The 8468-nt window shown below is 40.4% G+C and overlaps 1 long non-coding RNA gene across 1 annotated transcript; it reads left to right on the top strand.

The window, feature by feature from the left end:
• The first annotated feature begins 2719 nt into the window (after positions 1 to 2719).
• On the top strand, positions 2720 to 5976 carry LOC136251638 (uncharacterized). Its single transcript, XR_010699131.1, has 3 exons — positions 2720 to 3545; positions 3659 to 3720; positions 5891 to 5976. It is a non-coding gene; the product is annotated as an uncharacterized lncRNA (long non-coding RNA).
• Positions 5977 to 8468: the final 2492 nt, after the last annotated feature.

Here is an 8468-nt window from a genome sequence, read left to right as displayed (position 1 = left end):
TCTTAGGCTATAGTAATATCTAATGGGTAGCTATTTTGCGTAAGTAATGTGTTAACTAAAGTAGCACATACTACTTGTTATTGTAATATTGTTATCTAATGGAAGACCAATGTGTTACTTAACTAGCGCATTGCTGTAATATTGTTACCTATCAAAGCCTACTTAGCAGGGGTGGATCCAGAGTTTGGTAAGAGGGGGGGGGACCTTGCTGAAAAACAATTGAAGACCAAAAAAAAAAAAAAAGGTCACAACAATAATAGCTAGTGATCCTTTACCAAATATATCACGTCTGTTATGTAAAATAAAATCCTATTTATAGCTTCATAGGTAAGCTACACTGCCTGATGAACATTGTGACTGCTTTATTAGAGTAACTGACTGCTCTTAGAGTATCTCGATCTTGTATGCAATTTCTTGAAGGGGGGGGGCATTTGCCCCAAATGCCCCATCCTGGATCCGCCATTGCTTAGGGTTAGGGTTATTGTAAATGGTGATGGCCGCCCGACCCTGTCAACCAAGTTAGTGAACAAGGTTATCTCTGTAGTTGATCAGGTTTTATAAAGTCTGAACAGCAATGTTTTAGAGTGGCTAGTGAGTTTTGGCCATTTCTATACTGCTGTAAGTGTGTCTATGAACTTAAGTTGTGATGTGATAGATGAATAGACACCAAAGTGTTATGTCAACCAATGTGCCTGTTTTGTTTTGTTTTCATATATATATATATATTTTTTTTTTTTTCTCTCTCTTTCTTTCTCCTTACTCTTCTCTCTTCTATTATGTCTCTATGCCCTGCAGTGTTGTATATGTGTCTATACTGGTTACAGGATAGCATAGTATACACTATTGATTCATACAATTTGCCGTACAGTTGATTTGAAAAGGCATGAAGATTGTACGGTGTTTCAGTTACAGGTTGAAGTGAGCTCAGTTTGGTATATACTCTCTGCTATGTTTCTTGCAGGTAATGGCAAGTCAACATGAAATTTTGTTGTGATAGACTCTTAAGGCCATCCTCAGCTTAGCAACAGTCATTGGTATTTAATCGCAGCCTATTTGTGCTGTGTTGTATGATTTAACAGTCATGTACGAAATGTTAAAATAGGAGGGGCCCCTCAGGCTGTATTGAAGACTATGCTGTGTTCAGTTGAAGAGGCAAGATTGTATGATACACCGGTCCAGTGTATGTCACTATGAGTTTGCTGAGATATAGCTGGATAGCTATGGCAACAGAGTATAGTTATGTTGGTTTAAGAAGATCAGTGGAGTATGGTTGTGTTATATGACTAGTTCAATGGGCTCACACTGTAGCTGTTTAGCTACCTACACTTGTAACTGTGTAATGGTGGAATGCTATCTCACCAGGTGGCAATGCCATTATACACAATCTCCAGGAGTAGATAGCTAGTGATATAGCTAGTCACTCTGGTTATTTGAATGTCTCTAATTTAAATATTAAGTCACTGCACTGGCACAACTGGTATGTTGTATCCTGGTTTGGGTTTCTACGCCGCTACGCGTTTTGCTTGCGCCGGGGCAGTCAAGCTCATCAGGCAGCTTCGCCCAAACTCTTAAAGTTACTGTTTACTTAGATGTATGTACTAAGTAGTCTATGACAAGGATTTAACATTGCCAGAGTGGTGTTGAACTACACAAACGTTCAGTAATCAGGGCTGGAGGAGGGAAAATTGAGTTGGTCAGGCCATTGGCTATAATGTTGGAATTGCTACTACATACATGTCAATGAGAGCGGAGCTGTTGCACAGTGTGTGAAGCACACTCTGCAAAGTGCAAAGTACGAGCATTCTAGGGGCTGATCTGGGGGCATGCCCCCACTGGAAATTTTTGAAAATTAGACACTCAGATATGCAATTTTAGTAATGTTTCACTGCTAGCTAGTTATATAAAAATGCTCAAGCCTATCTGTTCTTCAGACTTTCTATACTATGTATAATTGTAGACCTGACTCAGGGTTAGGGTTAGGGCTGTAACTGGTGTCCCTCAAAAGCGGATTTTTATCTGTTATTTTGGCTCTTTCTTGTGTAAACATTTCGCAGTGTGTAGTGTAGTGTGTGTGTGTGTGTACCCGTGTAGTGTAATGTGTGTCCACCTGTGTATATAGTGTGATGTGTGTCCACCTGTGTAGGCTTGAGCCAATTATACTTTGAAAATTGCCTATTATGCTTTTGAGCAGTGCTCAAAAATCCAGCCTATTATGCTAAAAATTATACTCTCAATCAAAATCTAGATTATGCTCAAGCACTGACTGTTTTATTAGAGTATATCTGCATTTCTTGACTGCTGTATTAGAGTAAGTGACTGCTGTATTAGAGTACCTCGATCTTATTGCCATGAAGTGTGAATAATCAGACAAGAAATGGTAAAAATAATAACACTACAAGGTTTTTGATATGAAATGCAGTAATAATCTGCAGTGTGTTCATGTTGTGCAATATTTTTGGAGTACGCATTGCACATTTTAATTACAATTTTTCCTATTATGCTGGCATAATGCTTGATGCTTTTGCTAGCCTATTATGGTCAAAAGTATACCAGCATAATTGGTGCAAGCCTACACTTGTGTAGCGTAGTGTGTGTCTAGCTGTGGTGTCCAATTATATTAATTATATGTAATAGTTATACCACAGGCACGAGTGCGTATATATGAGACAAATGTACTTGTGCCTGTGGTATAGCTAATATTTTTGCTGTCCCTGTTCTTCATGTACAAACAACACACACACTACCCCTTTTTACTCTATATGTAATTAAGTAGTATATTTAAGTAGGTAGTTAGTTTTTGTAATTAGCTATTGGCAGTTCGTGCCTTTAGCTATCAGCCACCCCACTCCAATCACCAATTATCATCGACACTCTTGTAATCAACTATAATTTTGTACATGTACGGTGTGGTTGTAAAACTAATAAATAAATAAATATACCACTTTCCTTTGATGTATTTGAGAGTGCCTTTGATGTGGCCTGGTATTATGTCAAACTCCTTTGAAGTGGCTTAATATATTATTATGGTTACTATATCAAAGTTTATTAGTTCCAACTATACTATGTAAGGTTTTTTAACAAACCTACATCACCAAGAGACAGTTTTGATTGTGCGATTCAGTTGGTCTCAATTGAGAGCCACAGGAGACTCAATTGTAAACCACAGGAGAACTGGAAAATTCAATCCCACAATCACCATACTTTTGGTTCCATATATAACAGAAGGGAGCACAATGGTGTATCAAAGACATCTGATGAATTTTAGGAAAGTTTTATGAGATATATGCACACTTAACTGTGCAATATCAATGTTATTGCACAGCGTATATCTCATTAACATTCCAGAACCAGTGCAATATGTGATATATACACTGGGTTTTCCCTTTGATCTGAGGTGTGAAAATGGTATATGTGTGTTTAATATTCTCTGCAGGGATAATATATGCATCTAAATGTTGGATCAATGATTCATAATTTTACAGGTAATGGTATTGAGTCGGAGCCGTGTGAAGATATTTGGGGGTTGGAGTTATTTCTAAATAAAGGTACATGATAGTGTTACACTATACTGTACTGTATTGATATTTATGTGTGTTTGGTATGTATTTTAAAGTGATTCTGTATATCTGAAATTTGTACTGTTGATGTGTACTTACAGGTGGTACCCTACTGTAGCAGTGAAGCGGAGACGTATCGGATTTGAGTTGTTTGAAAATGCAGGTACGAATTTAGTATCTGTCCTCTGTGTGTGTGTGTGTGTGTGTGTGTTTAGTATGTACTCTAAAGTGATGGTGAATAGAACAGTCACTCTAATGCAGCCACCATATCAAGGTACTCTTATTCTTATAGAGCAGTCACTCTAATGCAGCCATTAGATCAAGATACTCTAATAGAACAGTCACTCTATTACAGCCACCAGATTGAGATACTCTAAATAGAATGGTCGTTCTAACACAGCTACCAGATTGAGATACTCTTGTGTAGTGTAGTGTTGCATGTGACTACCTGTGTAGTGTAGTGTGTGAGTTTACCTGTGTAGTGTTGTATGTGACTCTAAAGTATTTATTAGAGCATAGCTCTTATATGGTTTCTTGTGCTGCAAATGATTGCTCGTTGGATGTTCCCTGGTAAAATCGTTCACAGGTTGCCCTGCTGTGGCTCATCTGATCACATACCTCATCTATGCAACTTGTCTTGTGCTTCTTGGTTTCCGTGGATACAACTTGGCAATGGATTGTGGCATTTGGAGTTTCAAGATTAAAACACTTGGCAACTTTGTTAATGGCTTCTGATACATACTACCTGTGTAGTGTAGTGTGTGAGTCTACTTGTGTAGTGTTGTATGTGACTACCTGTGTAGTGTAGTGTAGTGTGTGTCTACTACCTGTGTAGTGTTGTATGTGAGTCTACTTGTGTAGTGTTGTATGTGACTACCTGTGTAGTGTAGTGTAGTGTGTGTCTACTACCTGTGTAGTGTAGTGTGCGAGTCTACCTGTGTAGTGTTGTATGTGACTACCTGTGTAGTGTTGTATGTGACTACCTGTGTAGTGTAGTGTGTGTCTACTACCTGTGCAGTGTAGTGTGTGAGTCTACCTGTGTAGTGTTGTATGTGACTACCTGTGTAGTGTAGTGTAGTGTCTACTACCTGTGCAGTGTAGTGTGTGAGTCTACCTGTGTAGTGTTGTATGTGACTACCTGTGTAGTGTAGTGTGTGTCTACTACCTGTGTAGTGTAGTGTGTGAGTCTACCTGTGTAGTGTTGTATGTGACTACCTGTGTAGTGTAGTGTGTGTCTACTACCTGTGTAGTGTAGTGTGTGAGTCTACCTGTGTAGTGTTGTATGTGACTACCTGTGTAGTGTAGTGTGTGTCTACTACCTGTGTAGTGTAGTGTGTGAGTCTACCTGTGTAGTGTTGTATGTGACTACCTGTGTAGTGAAGTGTGTGTCTACTACCTGTGTAGTGTTGTATGTGACTACCTGTGTAGTGTAGTGTGTGTCTACTACCTGTGTAGTGTTGTATGTGACTACCTGTGTAGTGTAGTGTGTGTCTACTACCTGTGTAGTGTTGTATGTGACTACCTGTGTAGTGTAGTGTGTGTCTACTACCTGTGTAGTGTTGTATGTGACTACCTGTGTAGTGTAGTGTGTGTCTACTACCTGTGTAGTGTTGTATGTGACTACCTGTGTAGTGTAGTGTGTGTCTACTACCTGTGTAGTGTTGTATGTGACTACCTGTGTAGTGTAGTGTGTGTCTACTACCTGTGTAGTGTTGTATGTGACTACCTGTGTAGTGTAGTGTGTGTCTACTACCTGTGTAGTGTTGTATGTGACTACCTGTGTAGTGTAGTGTGTGTCTACTACCTGTGCAGTGTAGTGTGTGAGTCTACCTGTGTAGTGTTGTATGTGACTACCTGTGTAGTGTAGTGTGTGTCTACTACCTGTGCAGTGTAGTGTGTGAGTCTACCTGTGTAGTGTTGTATGTGACTACCTGTGTAGTGTAGTGTAGTGTCTACTACCTGTGCAGTGTAGTGTGTGAGTCTACCTGTGTAGTGTTGTATGTGACTACCTGTGTAGTGTAGTGTGTGTCTACTACCTGTGTAGTGTAGTGTGTGAGGCTACCTGTGTAGTGTTGTATGTGACTACCTGTGTAGTGTAGTGTGTGTCTACTACCTGTGTAGTGTTGTATGTGACTACCTGTGTAGTGTAGTGTGTGTCTACTACCTGTGTAGTGTTGTATGTGACTACCTGTGTAGTGTAGTGTGTGTCTACTACCTGTGTAGTGTAGTGTGTGAGTCTACCTGTGTAGTGTGTCTCGATGTGTATTGTGGTGAGTGTGTCACTGTCTCGCATAAGCCTCTACGTCACTATACATATTTTGCTTTAGTTGCAGGTAGCCATTTGAAATGAACAAACTAAACTTGATTTTTTTCTATTGTGTATAGTCAAATATATGTTCTATTTAGCCATGATTTTAAACTATGTTTTTATTGTTCCATATTGAATTCATCAGGAGCAGTGTGTCTGTGTGTATTTGGTGCATGTGTACGTGCACATGTTATTAGATTGATTGTACTAGTGGTGTAGATAATTATACTGTATGAGAGAAAGTAAACATGTTCAAAACAGATAAGTACAACACCTCGGACACATGCAACAATAGAGATGTAGGAAGCTACAAAAATAAAATAAGCTATAGTACAACACACACACAAACTACAAAGGCAAAGTAAATGTTCCAATCTACACAATCACATGCCAAAAAGATCTATTGCGAGTAACTGATTGCTTGATAAGCAGCTTTAGGACTAGAATATCTCTAAATTGCCATAGACTGTTGTATTACTGCTTGGAGGGCCTTCTTATGTATTATGTCACAAATAATCTACTGATTCTCATTGTTAGCCATTGCATACTGCTGTAGCTCAAGATTATTTTAATATTCATGCTAAAAGTGCGACCACGATATTAGGCAATCACATGAGTGCACTCCTACAGTAAGTTGATGACGTCACTGTTTGACTGCTCTATTAGAGTAGTTGAACATTCTATTATTAGAGTACGTCGACTTTTCAACCTGTGCTCATAGACATCAATCTCTTGATTCTCAGGTCTTTAGAAAGACAAGTTCTCTAACCCTAATTCCACTCATTATTCTCGTGGATGCGGATTGCCCTATAAAGCCTGCATTGGCCCTGCAAACGTCTTGCTATGTAATTCAGGGGGTGTAGTATGCTAGAATAGTCGCAACTTACAAGGGCTAGTTTTTTTCATTTCGTGCTAATGTTCTTAAAATTTAGTGCAGGTTTTTGTAGACTACTTTTCCTTTATTACAAATCACTATAGCAACTGAACGTTCTATTAGAGTATTTCGATTCAAACTCGTGACGACTGCGTGGTGAATCAATTTTGCCAGAACCTTAATACGTAAAACGATTTCCAGGTGCAGTACTTCACAGAAAGTCCTATAGTAACATAGAAATTGCTTGGTGGTGCTCTGGTGGCCCGGATACTGCTGGAAGATGTGACGCGGAGGGAGCTCGGGGACGGAAACTACTGCACATTCTCAAGTATCAGCCATGACTTGTATGGTTCAAATTAATCAATGAGAACATACTTTAGACTGAGATATACTTATTGGTGTAAAATATACAAAATTGATTAATGAATGAGTGAGATATGGACCGGACATTGTTGAGGTTTCAGGGACACCAAAGAATTTTAAAAGGACAGTACTGATATATATGGCCTCTCTATTATGTTTAACATGTATTGTAAGGATGAAGGTACAAGATAGTGAGGTTAGATATGATTGGTTTCCATTAGAATAAGTTATGGGCCTGTAAATTCATGAGAGGTTAGGGTTAGGGTTAGGTTAGGGTTAGGGCACCGGACATGCGACCATTTAAAAAAGGGTTATGGTTAGGGTTAGGGTTAGGTTAGGGTTAGGGTTAGGGTTAGGGTTAGGGTTAGGGTTAGGGTTAGGGTTAGGGGTTAGGGTTAGGGTTAGGGTTAGGGTTAGGGTTAGGGTTAGGGTTAGGGTTAGGGTTAGGGTTAGGGTTAGGGTTAGGGTTAGGGTTAGGGTTAGGGTTAGGGTTAGGGTTAGGGTTAGGGTTTAGGGTTTAGGGTTTAGGGTTAGGGTTAGGGTTAGGGTTAGGGTTAGGGTTAGGGTTAGGGTTAGGGTTAGGGTTTAGGGTTTAGGGTTTAGGGTTAGGGTTAGGGTTAGGGTTAGGGTTAGGGTTAGGGTTAGGGTTAGGGTTAGGGTTAGGGTTAGGGTTAGGGTTAGGGTTAGGGTTAGGGTTAGGGTTAGGGTTAGGGTTAGGGTTAGGGTTAGGGTTAGGGTTAGGGTTAGGGTTAGGGTTAGGGTTAGGGTTAGGGTTAGGGTTAGGGTTAGGGTTAGGGTTAGGGTTAGGGTTAGGGTTAGGGTTAGGGTTAGGGTTAGGGTTAGGGTTAGGGTTAGGGTTAGGGTTAGGGTTAGGGTTAGGGTTAGGGTTAGGGTTAGGGTTAGGGTTAGGGTTAGGGTTAGGGTTAGGGTTAGGGTTAGGGTTAGGGTTAGGGTTAGGGTTAGGGTTAGGGTTAGGGTTAGGGTTAGGGTTAGGGTTAGGGTTAGGGTTAGGGTTAGGGTTAGGGTTAGGGTTAGGGTTAGGGTTAGGGTTAGGGTTAGGGTTAGGGTTAGGGTTAGGGTTAGGGTTAGGGTTAGGGTTAGGGTTAGGGTTAGGGTTAGGGTTAGGGTTAGGGTTAGGGTTAGGGTTAGGGTTAGGGTTAGGGTTAGGGTTAGGGTTAGGGTTAGGGTTAGGGTTAGGGTTAGGGTTAGGGTTAGGGTTAGGGTTAGGGTTAGGGTTAGGGTTAGGGTTAGGGTTAGGGTTAGGGTTAGGGTTAGGGTTAGGGTTAGGGTTAGGGTTAGGGTTAGGGTTAGGGTTAGGGTTAGGGTTAGGGTTAGAGGGTTAGGGTTAGGGTTAGGGTGTTAGGTG

This window comes from Dysidea avara, chromosome 3 (genome assembly GCF_963678975.1).
Source record: "Dysidea avara chromosome 3, odDysAvar1.4, whole genome shotgun sequence".
Classification (NCBI taxonomy): domain Eukaryota; kingdom Metazoa; phylum Porifera; class Demospongiae; order Dictyoceratida; family Dysideidae; genus Dysidea; species Dysidea avara.
This window is presented reverse-complemented; position numbering and strand designations above follow the sequence as displayed.